General features: G+C 41.0%; 1 non-coding gene across 1 annotated transcript; it reads right to left on the reverse strand.

Moving 5' to 3' along the window:
- Positions 1-11,209: 11,209 nt before the first annotated feature.
- Positions 11,210-11,284, reverse strand: Trnat-ugu (transfer RNA threonine (anticodon UGU)). Its single transcript has one exon. It is a non-coding gene; the product is annotated as a tRNA-Thr (tRNA).
- Between the last annotated feature and the right edge of the window lie 1,032 nt (positions 11,285-12,316).

The following is a 12,316-nucleotide window of genomic DNA, read 5'->3' on the forward strand; positions in this document are numbered from 1 at the left end:
GATGCAGGCTACGCGGCACGCCGTACCACTGTGACGTCTAATGGCCGAGGTAGTCTGGCGGAACATGTTGCAGTCCGCTCTTCACGGAGTTCGCACCGTTGTGCTGTGTTGAGGATTTCTCAGAGTAGCTTGAGCCTAATGAGACAACTGTCTCAGATTGAATATCTGCTGAAATGGGTAATCAACGAACGTGTTTACTCTCCAGGCACTTGAGGCGTCTTCCTCTTCTGGAGTCATTAGTCTTCGGACTGATTTGATGCTGCTCTCCGGGACGATCCCTTCATCAGAGTGTAGCACTTGCCCTGAACGTCCTAAGTATTTGATGGATACATCACAATCTCAGTCTTCCCCTACATTTTTCATTCTGTACAGGTCTGTTTAAGGTCACTTACTTATGAATCCGCTTCAAAAAATCGATTTTTAGTTGTTCACCTTGATTCGATGTTTTGAGGTTCTTGAAGAAACAGCAGTTAAAAGAACTGGGTTGAACATCACAAAGTTGTTTGAAAATGAGCTTAATGGTCACTCAATGTGCACCTACACCCAAGCTTCCACTGCTTTTACACTTAAATGTGGTCCTTAGATTCCGGCTTCGGAAACCGAGTTGGTGCATAAGGTCCCAACCGATATACGTAACAGAAACTTTAGTCATCAGTAATATATTTCCCTTCAATATTTACAACATTGCCAAAGCTTGGCCGACTTTCCGAATCTACGACTGCAGAAATCGCGTTGTTTTAAGGCGATCAACTCGGTGAGCCATTTTCGGAGCGCAGTTTCATCCCGGAAGGAGATTCCTTGAAGGTTGTTCCACAGCGAGCGGAAAAGATGAAAATCTGTGGGCATAAGATCAGGTGAATAAGGTGGGAGCAGACAACTTTGCATCCCAAATCCTGTATAGTGTTTTTGTCAATCTAGCAGAATGCAGGCGAATGTTATCGTGGAGAAACATCATTCAAGCACTCTTCCTGGTCGTTTTTCTTTGACTGCGTCTGTAAGACGTCACAGTTACTGACAATAAACAACTCGGGGAAGCAATTAGTGGTACACCATATCGTCGCTGTTCCACCAGATACGTAAGATTTGCTTTTTTGCGGGCACGCAGGCCTTTGTTTGGGATGACCCATTCCTTTCTTTTCCTTAGGTTAGGATAAATGTACCAATTCTCATCTCCAGTAATGATACAGGATAGGAATGGTCGGTGTTGTTCAAGAGCGAATTGATGACGAGTAAGCGCAGATGCACATACGACCATCCGCTGATTTCTGTGATCATGGCTTAGGGCTTTAGTATCCATATATCTGATTTTTGAACCTTTGCATGCAAATGTCGCACGATGGTATAATGATCATAGTTCACCACACTTGTCAGTTTCGAGTGCACTGACATGGATCATTGTGGATTAATACGTTTAAATGATCTACCTCAAATCCCGTAGGTCTTCCTAAAACTGAAGAGTCAGTAATATCAAAACATTCCTCCTTAAAGCGAGGAAACCACTTTCTTGCCGTTCTATGTCCAGTGGCATTATTCCCAAGCAGGAGCAGATGTTTCTGGCGGCGTCCGCTGCTGTCAGCCTTCTACTGAATCTTCTACTGAACTGAAGAATTTTCCGGAAGTGTTCCGATTTCTGCAGCCTACACTCCATTTTCTAGCGTACACAACTCCACTCACAATGACCAAATAACAAAAAGACAAGATGTAAACAGAAACAGCAACCGCGAATCACAAATAAAAAAAGACTACAAATGAATAAAACCATAGCAACCGAAATACCAACATGCAAAACAGAAACGCTGCGAACTTTTGCGCCAACCTAACACTATATCACTGTATTTTCAAGTTGGTACTCCGTTAGAAGATACACATTGTGTTGCTTTTACGTTTCTATTGTATGACTTCTGTTTTCGAGCAATGTTTTCCGTATTAAATTTTCTGATGTTTGTGTTGTTACTATTTTGTCATTCTCGGAAGTTACAATGCCTGTAAATTGTTGTAATGATTGGTTAGTTGGCAGATTGAAGGTCTAGAGTAACTACGAATAGAGAATATTCTGAGTTTAATTTGAGACAATCACTGTTAACAGTTGATTCCATGAGTTTCCCGAGAATTAAATTTTCGGACTTGACTATTTTCTGCACAAACAGTCTATTTGACCTGAAACATTTTAAGGTGTTTCAGGGTACCGTTTGGAGGAAAGCAGACTACAGACACTAAGAAAAACACATACTGATTAATTATAAAATATAAACTTAATTTTGATTATCAGTTGTAAAAATTTCTACAACGGAAACTTGTGGCTGAAATGTTATGAGTCTAGTCCACTTTATGTAGACATAAACAATACGCCTATAAAAAAGTTTAAAGCATGTAATTAAGATAGTTAGTCAGTGCATAGTTTCAATTCACGGAACGGCAAAAAAGATAGAAAAAGGGTAATTTACTGATCTTCACAAAATTTTTTAATGAAGTCAATGTGAGAACTTCTGTGATTAATTATTAATTTTCTGTCAAAATGTTAAGTAAGAAGCAGTCCTGTTGTCCTACAATTTTCATCCTACTAAGGTTTCAAGTAGTTTAGTTAGGGCAGTGTAAACATTATGAAAATAGTTAATTTATTTCCGGGTGTTCCAGACAAGTTATCTTACGTGTCGTGGAAGATATTCCTTGATGTCTTCACACAGGTCTCTCCTAACAGATTCTGCCGACAAAATCCTCATTTCTTTTATTATAAGTAAACTTCATGTCCAACGTTCCTCTGCAGACCCATGTCTCAAACTCTGTGATTTTCTTTTTCGGTTTCTCCATAGTCCATGACTCACTTCCATTCAGTGCCGTGCTCAGAACGTATTCTAAAAAATATCTCTTTCTGAAATTCAGGCCAGTTTACAAAAATTCCTTTGGCTGGTAACGCCAGCTCTACCTGCGTTAGTCTGTTTTTTATGTTCTCCTTGCTTTGCCCGCCCCCTCCCCCCCCCCCCCCCCCTCTGTTGTTTCGTTTCCTAGGTTTCAGAATTCCTTCATTTCATCTACTTGTTGGTCCCCAATTTTGATGTTAAGTTTATTGTTAATATCATTTCTACTAATCCTCATTACTTTCTTCTTTCTTTACTCTTAACCCACAGTGTATTTTCATTAGCTTGTTCGTCAACTCAAAATGTGTTGTAGTTCTTCCTCACTTTCACTGAATATAGCAATGCCATCAGCGAGACTTATTAGTTAAATGTGAAACTGTCTGAAATCACATTTTTATGTTTTATAGTGTACTAGATCTAGACGATTATAAGGAATATATGAAAAAAGTTACTTTCAATGAAACGAGACATAACGTTGATATGCTTTCACCACGTGGTTTAATTACACTCCTGATACTTTCTTTTATTTCTGTCATTATTTCTTCGATGTATAGGCCAAATAGTAGGGGCGACTGACCACAACCTTATTACCTTCATAACCGGACCACTTCCGTTTTGCTTTTCCGTTCTTACTTGTCCTTTTTCTTACTCGTACATGGTGTATATTTCCCGGTTTTCCCTACAATTTACACCTTTTTCCCTAAGAATTTCGAACATTTGCGCGATTTTTAGCAGAGTGATTTTTCTAGTTTGACAAATCCCATGAATCTGGCTCAATTTTTCTTCACTCTTGCTCATCTTGCTCTCAATACCAAGTGCAACACTAAAACTGCCTCTCTGTTGCGTTTACCTTTCTAAAACAAAACCGATGGTCATCTGTCATCTTTCGGCTTTCAAGTATAGGCCCTAAGGTAGAGAAAGGTAATCTGCGGAAACTAAATCATGTGACAATCTACGACGGTAAAAGCAGCAGTTACGAATTGTTACTGACTTCAGTATGAAATATCGTCCAAGTTGGTACAAATGTGTCTGGCATTTACACCTCAGTAAAGTCCCCAGGTGCTTTGGCACAGTGTAAATGATATTGCCAAGCGGTGCTCTGAACTTGAAACGTGTGCCATCACAGCTATCTATATCAATCTTATGGGACTTAACTGCTAAGGTCATCAGTCCCTAAGCTTACACACTACTTAACGTAAATTATTCTAGGGACAAACACACACCCATGCGCGAGGGAGGACTCGAACCTCCGCCGGGACCAGCCACACAGTCCATGACTGCAGCGCCTTAGAGCGCTCGGCTAATCCCGCGCGGCAATCAATATTAAGATGCTCGCGTTTCAGAAGTGAAGCAGTCCAAAGTAAATCATACAATAGGTGATCCGTGACTGTGTTATATACACGCGTAAACGGCGGGATGCTGTCTACTTCGTATTCAGGGTCCATGCTTCATTTCCCCTAACCTAGTATGCAAACAACATATGATTTTCTGCTATCTTAAGTAGTACCATACCAGTTTCCAAAATTCGAAAGTAGTAAATGTAAAAAATAATGTAAAACAAAATAAAACAAAAGATGGATGTTGAATTATTGTGATACCAATGTCTATGTGACTTTGTAATCATATTGACTTCTGCATCTCAGTTAACAAATTAAAATTTTGTCAACAGGTAAGGAGACACCTACAGGACGAACGGTGCGATGATGGGAGGTGCAGCAACGGGATGGAAGAAATGTTAGCGTCCCGTATGCGACGTTTGTTGGCGGTCTATGGTTTTCTTAGCTACTGACCATTAGGCGATAGTACTAAACTTACAGGTAACGTTTTTCTGTCCATATACGAGCATATGTCTAGATGAATGATAAAGATTCTTGACAGTTAAAATTATTGACAGATAACTTTGTAGAAGTCGGAAATTCGTTACAAGGTGCCTTACTGAAAGTAGTACATAAAACAATAGTTTGGTCATAGTGACAAAAACGGAAACTATATAATAGGTACAATGATCGTTCCGTCATTATTTTTACCAGTTAATCCTTAACTGTCGCAATTCCTTTGATATATTCGTTTTTATGAAACCCTCCCTACTGAAATATAGACATGAAACTAATTTGAGCAATCAAATGAAAATAAGATGATGGAGAGAAGTTAGTAGACTGTTTATTATTTCAAAAATAATCGCCATATCTGTTAATGCATTTATTGCACTGAGACACACCGGTCAATGCGTTCATGGAAAAACGTTTGCGATTGCCTACAGAACCATGATTATGCCCATGTGTGCACCTCTTTGTCCGAAAAGAAATCTACGGCCACCAGTGTCTTCCTCCACGGATCGTTAAATATGGAAATGTCCGTGTTTCTCTCGCGCTGGAAAAAGACTTTCGTGGGCGTCGATTTGCTTCGGGGAAATAGGTGCACGCCTTGAAACTGTCACGGTTCCGTGGACAAATGTTAATGCTTTTTCTTGAAGACATTGATCGTCTTATCATACAGTGGGATAAAAGTATTAACAATTATGGTGATTGTTTTGAAATGATAAACAGTTTACTTACTTCTTTCCATCTGTCTCGTTTTCGCTTTACTGCCCTTATATTTCTGAATGCTTCGCGCCCTTATGCAAACGATTTTACAACGTCAGCATCACACCCTTTCCGCATGATTAACTCGTAAGCCTGTAGTTGTAAAATATATGAAACGTACCTCTCCTGATAATATCAAGGACATTCACATATGCATTATAGCTTACGAGTTGATCGAACCGACTAATTGTACATTAAATGTGTAGTAAACATCTTTCACGAAAAATCATGTGAGAGGAGCCTGCCACGACTAGAGACAGGAGTGTCAATATTCTTTGAATCAAACTACACGGGATGAATATCATCTATTCTTTGTGTCAAATTGATTAACGGACCGACTATTACTGATGAAGCATTAAATTTTACTTAAATAAAAACAACACCGCACATTGACAAAAATTTTATTTACATTATTTCGAAATTACCGCCACAATTCCTGTATACGAGTAACACAATGTTGTTGTTGTTGTTGTTGTTGTGGTCTTCAGTCCAGAGACTGGTTTGATGCAGCTCACCATGCTACTCTAGCCTGTGCAAATCTCTTCATCTGCGAATAACTACTGTGACCTACATCCTTCTCAATCTGCTTAGTGTATCCATCTCCCTCTACAATTTTTACCCTTCATGCTTCCCTCAGTACTAAATTGGTGATTTCTTGATGCCTCAGTACATCTCGTAGATACCTATCCCTTCTTCTAGTCAAGTTGTGCCACAAATTCATCTTCTCCCCAATTCTATTCAGATGTCGTTGGCAAACGTCAAAGTTTTTATTTCTTCTCCATAGATTTTAATTCCTACTCCTAATTTTTCTTTTATTTCCTTTACTGCTTGCTCAATATGCAGACCGAATAACATCGGGGATAGGCTACAACCCTGTCTCACACGCTTCTCAAGCACTGCTTCCCTTTCATGCGCCTCGGTTCCTGTAACTGCCATCTGGTTTCTGTGCAAATTGTAAACAGCCTTTCGCTCCCTGTATTTTACACCTGCCACCTTCTGAATTTGAAAGAGAGTATTCCCGACAACATTGTCAAAAGCTTTTTCTAGGTCTACAAATGCTAGAAGTGTAGGTGGCCTTTCCTGGCCCTTTCTTCTAAGATAGGTCATAGGGTAGGTGTTACCTCGCGTGTTCCAACATTTACACGGAATCCAAACTAATCTTCCCCGAGGTCTGCTTCTACCATCTTTCCCATGCATGTTAGTATTTTGCAACCACGACGTATTAAACTTAGAGTTTGGTAATTTTCCCACCTGTCAAAACCTGCTTTCTTTGGGACTGGAATTATTATATTCTTCTTGAAGTCTGAAGACATTTCGCCTGTCTCATACATCTTGCTCACCACATGGAAGAGTTTTGTCATGGCTGGCTCTCCCAAAGTTATCACTAGATCTAATGGAATGTTGTCTACTCCCCAGGCCTTGTTTCGACGTAGGTCTTTCAGTGCTGTGTCAAATTCTATTCGCTGTATCGTATCTCCCATTTCATTTTCATCTACGTCCTCTTCCATTTCCATAATAATCCCCTCAAGTACATCGCATTGTATAGACCCTCTATGTACTCCTTCCATCTTTCTGCTCTCCCTACGTTGGTTAGGATTGGTTTCCCATCTGAGCTCCTGATGTTTATAGCCGGCCGCTGGTGGCCGAGCGGTTCTAGGCGCTTCATTCTGGAAGCGCGCGACCGCTACGGTCGCAGGTTCGAATCCTGCCTCGGGCATGGATGTGTGTGATGTCCTTAGGTTAGTTAGGTTTAAGTAGTTCTAAGTCCTAGGGGACTGATGACCTGACATGTTAAGTCCCATAGTGCTCTGAGCCATTTGAACCATTTTTTTTATGTTTATACAGATGGTTGTCTATTCTCCAAAGGTCTCTTTAACTGTCCTGTAGGCAGTATCTATCTTAGTCCTAGTGATATATGCTTCTACAACCTTACATTTGTTCTCTAGCCATCCCTGCTTAGCCATTTTGCACTTCCTGTATGCATACGTTGTAAAACAATGGGAACCAGAGTCAGAGGGATGCCCGTGAGAACCCGTCTTAACAATTTTTTGACGTGTGGAGGGCAAGTGTGGTTGATTTTTTGTTTTTGTACTGTCGGAATACTTCCTTAATTAATTGTTGAAATTTTGATTACTGTAATGTGTGTGTGGGGGGCGGGGGGGGGGGGGGTGGGGGGGTGTAAGGACAGTTAAAGAGAGAGCAAGAAAGAAAGAGAGTGAGAGAGAGAGAATTGAAAAGATTTTCCGAGTAGTGTAACTGTTGCGATGAAATAATATCTTCTCCTTTTGTGTGGCTCGTTGCAAATGCCAATTGTATAGCGCTAGAGGAAAACAACAACCTCCCATGAGAAATGTCACTTTTAGCATGACCACTCTGTTATTGACCAGAAGCACTGGACGTAAAGCCTACAATTATATACGCAAATACCTGTGTACGGCGGGGCGTTTAGTGTCGCTCGGTGCACCTCACTGCGGGCAACGGCTGCATGGAATGCAATTCACCGAGCATATTCAACTGCTGTATGTCAGTGAAAGCGGATTTCACGCGCTCTGTTTACACAAAGCAATATCTGTCTTGTTTGTAATTGTACTGCACACACGTAGACCACATACAGAATCGAATCGTTGATCAACCGCTTTCATACAAAGGCAAGCATGAATATTTTCTCTATCGTTTCACAGTACACAGTTCTTTACACTCAGCGTGCATAGAGGATTGACACTTTATAATCTGAGTAAATATGTGTGTGTTTTCTTAGGAATATGAGATTTTTTCATATATTATTTATTTTGTCGTTCAGAGCCACGCAGTAGTCTTCATACTATGAAAGACAGCAGGAAGGTACAATCACAGAACACTTTCATCAGAGAAAATATGTGTAACACTAGCGCCATTGAAATGAACTGCATAATTGTACTGCAGATTCGCAATGGAAAGCAAGACTTAATATAGTCAATGGACGACAGTACTCACAGTAGGAATCATTCCTAAAGCCGTACGCCTACTTCCTTGACACACGGTTCGAAAATTTGAATAGAATAATTCCCGTTTAGAACGATAAAAGGAATGCAGTATCTTGTGTATAACATAAAATTTGGACAACACTGAATAAGAAACAGAACAGCAGAGCTTCTGCCTTGCAGTTGCGATTTTAGAATCTGCTACAAAAACAAGTCATGTTCTCAGACGATTTTGTGAAAAGTTAGAATTCATGGGTCATCCACTTTGATTTTCAATAACAATCGTTAGCAGTCGTGGCCAAAGATTTCCGGTTTAAGGAGTTACCCTTATTCTTCCGACGGCCAATGTCAAAAGAGCGAGGAAACATAAACGTTCACGTCATCGATTTACCCTGGGGGTTGGGGATTGCCCCTAAAGACGAAAGACTCACCGACATGCGGAGGAAAAATACAGTGGTAACCACTGCATTAGAAACTTACGGGTATCCGTATCACCTTTACCTGAAAACAAAATAGCATCATAATGATCTCTCCATTGCCAGAAGGTCCCGTATGAGTACACCTTACTAAACGTCAGCAAGGGACTACGAAATATGAAGAAGCCTGAAGAAGAGATTGGAAAACTAATGAAACGGTAGAAACCAAATATCCCGTGATAGAAGAAGATTTGAAGAATTGAGAATTCCTGCTCAAGCGTTCAAATCGCTATGAGCACTATGGGACTTAACATCTGATGTCATCAGTCCCCTAGAACTTAGAACTACTTAAACATAACTAACCTAAGGAGATCACACAAATCCATGCGCGAGGCACGATTCGAACCTCCGACCGTAGCGGTCACGCGGTTCCAGACTGAAGGGCCTAAAACCGCTCGCCACACCGGCCGGCTGCTCAAGCGTCGAACTATTGGGACTCTGAGTGCAAAACATGGAATCTAGCATGAGAAAGTAAAAGGACATTGGAAGACTTTTCGTAGTTTACCGCCGGATACGAACGTTGGCGCTGCAATCGACGCAATGGTTCAAATATCTTTGAGTACTATGCGACTTAACTTTTCAGGTCATCAGTCGCCTTGAACTTAGAGCTAATTAAACCTAACTAACCTAAGGACATCACACACATCCATGCCCGAGGCAGGATTCGAACCTGCGACCGTAGCGGTCGCTCGGATCGAGGCTGTAGCGCCTAGAACCGCACGGCCACTCCGGCCGGCAATCGACGCTGGATCAGTGAAGTATAATAAGGGGAGATGGCGCTGGAGGCTTCCTACACTGTACCCTGCTTTCAAGCCGGTGCCACCCTGTTAGATGCCCCAAACATTAGTAGCCTACTGATCACCATTGCTTCTTGTTCTTAGTTTCTGTCTTGTCCACGCAACGGTTGTTTCAAAAAAAAAATGTTACACTGCATTTATCACCAACACAGCGTCAAGAACGCATTTTCAGATGTTTTTCTGGCCTTAAATGCACATTTAATCTTGTGATACGAAACGTATCACCTTGTTAACGTAAGTTTCTTTTTGTTATATGTTCCGAAAAACAGAGACGAGAAGTATGTGATAGGGAAAGACCGCTTTCGTATTCCAACATTTTCGTTAATACGGGCTGACGAAACTGAAGTGGATGTCCTCCTGCAGAAAAATGCAGCGAACGTATTTTGATGAATTTTGTTGGTTTCCAATCTTCTCTTCTCACAGCGTTCACCCAGAGAATATTAAAATTTGAATGGGAACTATATAGTCACTATAATAAAAGTAAACGGCCCAAGCAAAATTTATGCATAGAGAAGAAAATACGACTTGAACCAGTCCACTTACGAATGAAATGTGGTTCCTTTACACTTCAACTTACGATGATAATGATGTGATACACGTAAGTGATGCAATGTTGCATTTTTGACCAAATAACTTGGACGAGAAGCTAATGTTTTGGACAACTAACATGACAGACATCAGCTTCAAATTTGTGACAAAATGACTTCTCCCTTAATTAAACTTCCATGTGCTGGCTAGAGAGCGCGGACATAATCTATGGGCGTACCTAAATATACGCCTGTCTCGTGATATTATGGAGTAATCCAGTCAATAAGATGCTGTCCTCTGGTTTATAAAAGTGGGACCGCGCCAGGTTCACGACGGTCAGACCTGATTTCGATGTGTATCGAAAGCTCGGGATTTTATTCGAATTTCAAGCGACAAGTAAACCAAGATGTGCGTCGCGAAAGGCTTCGTAGTTATCTCTGGCAGTGTTGGTTGATGTGAAAAATTTCGTGTTACTTAGTGGTTCATCGTCTATTGTAGGTTTCCCAAAAATTAAGTCATTTCAAATGTCAGAAGAAGGCTAACGTATACCACCTCCTATGGAACCATGCGTGTTAAGGCAATGTGATGGTAAATCCAGTTCAGCTCTAGAGAATACTTTTTGTTTCACAGTAAGGTTAACATAGCCAAGTACGCGAATGATATTTTCAGTAGCTTACACAGTTTCAGTTTCGTGTATTCGTCTTTCCACACCTCTGCCAGGCACCTAAATGTGATTTGTAGAGTATCCATGTAGATTTAGAATCAACCATGCCCTAATTTTCGATGTCAATGAGCAAAGTGAGTATAAGAACGTTCATCACTGTGGTCTAACATTGCTCACGGCATGTGTTAATATCGTGAAAACATATATATGACGGTAGTATCTGTTTCCGAAAGAACAGTTACCGTGGATGATCATGCAGCTTTGCTAGAAATGAAATGATAATTAAATGGACACCCTAGCTGCAAACAGGCGTTGATGTACTTCATTGGGGACATGTTGAAAATGTGTGCCCCGACCGGGACTCGAACCCGGGATCTCCTGCTTACATGGCAGACGCTCTATCCATCTGAGCCACCGCGGGCACAGAGGATAGTGCGTCTGCAGGGACTTATCCCTTGCACGCTCCCCGTGAGATCCACATTCCCAACATGTCCACCCCACTACATTCGTAGTGCGCCTAATAGATGTTTGCCCATCATACTCATTACTCGTGGCAGATTAATCTACCAAGTCCCGTACGAGTTCGGGCATAGTGTGTGCGTTCGCACAAGAAGGTCAATGGCCGGGAAGCCATATTTTAACTATATATGACGGTAGTATCTGTTCCCGAAAGAACAGTTACCGTGGATGACCATGCAGCTTTGCTAGAAATGAAATGATAATTAAATGGACACCCTAGCTGCAAACAGGCGTTGATGTACTTCATTGGGGACATGTTGAAAATGTGTGCCCCGACCGGGACTCGAACCCGGGATCTCCTGCTTACACGGCACACATTTTCAACATGTCCCCAATGAAGTACATCAACGCCTGTTTGCAGCTAGGGTGTCCATTTAATTATCATTTCATCGTGAAAACACGGATAACAAGACCCCGGTGGACATGTCACACTGGGTTCTCCTGTTAGCTTCAAAACGCACATTAACGTCTGATAGTTTGTACATCTCTTGTACGTCCTTCTTCTTCGTCTGGTGATGTGTTTTCATCCTTTTGTATATTCCATCTTCTAAAAGGAAATTGTGCCACATATAGATAATCTTTCAGAACTCGTCAAACGGAAGTGTTATCATTTATGTCAGTTAATGGAAGTAAAAGTGGGAACACAAATCAGTGACACATTGTAGATCCACAGCGATATTTGAAGTGAATTCGCACCTGCTATCTTTATTCTACATGGTTTGGATTCAGCGTCTAAAATGTTATTACACACATAGGAAATCAGTTACCTTTTCTTGATGTGTAGAAGATTTAATAAAATAGTGGAAAACGTTAGATAGACAGAGGCTAATCATAGTGGAAAACTTTAGATGGACATAGGCTGATCATGTTTTCATAATACGAGATGGTAACAAAAGGAAAATATATCCGTGTGGAATTCTTATTCTTGAGGAAGA

Source organism: Schistocerca serialis, chromosome 6, assembly GCF_023864345.2.
Source record: "Schistocerca serialis cubense isolate TAMUIC-IGC-003099 chromosome 6, iqSchSeri2.2, whole genome shotgun sequence".
In the NCBI taxonomy this organism is placed as follows: Eukaryota; Metazoa; Arthropoda; class Insecta; order Orthoptera; family Acrididae; genus Schistocerca; species Schistocerca serialis.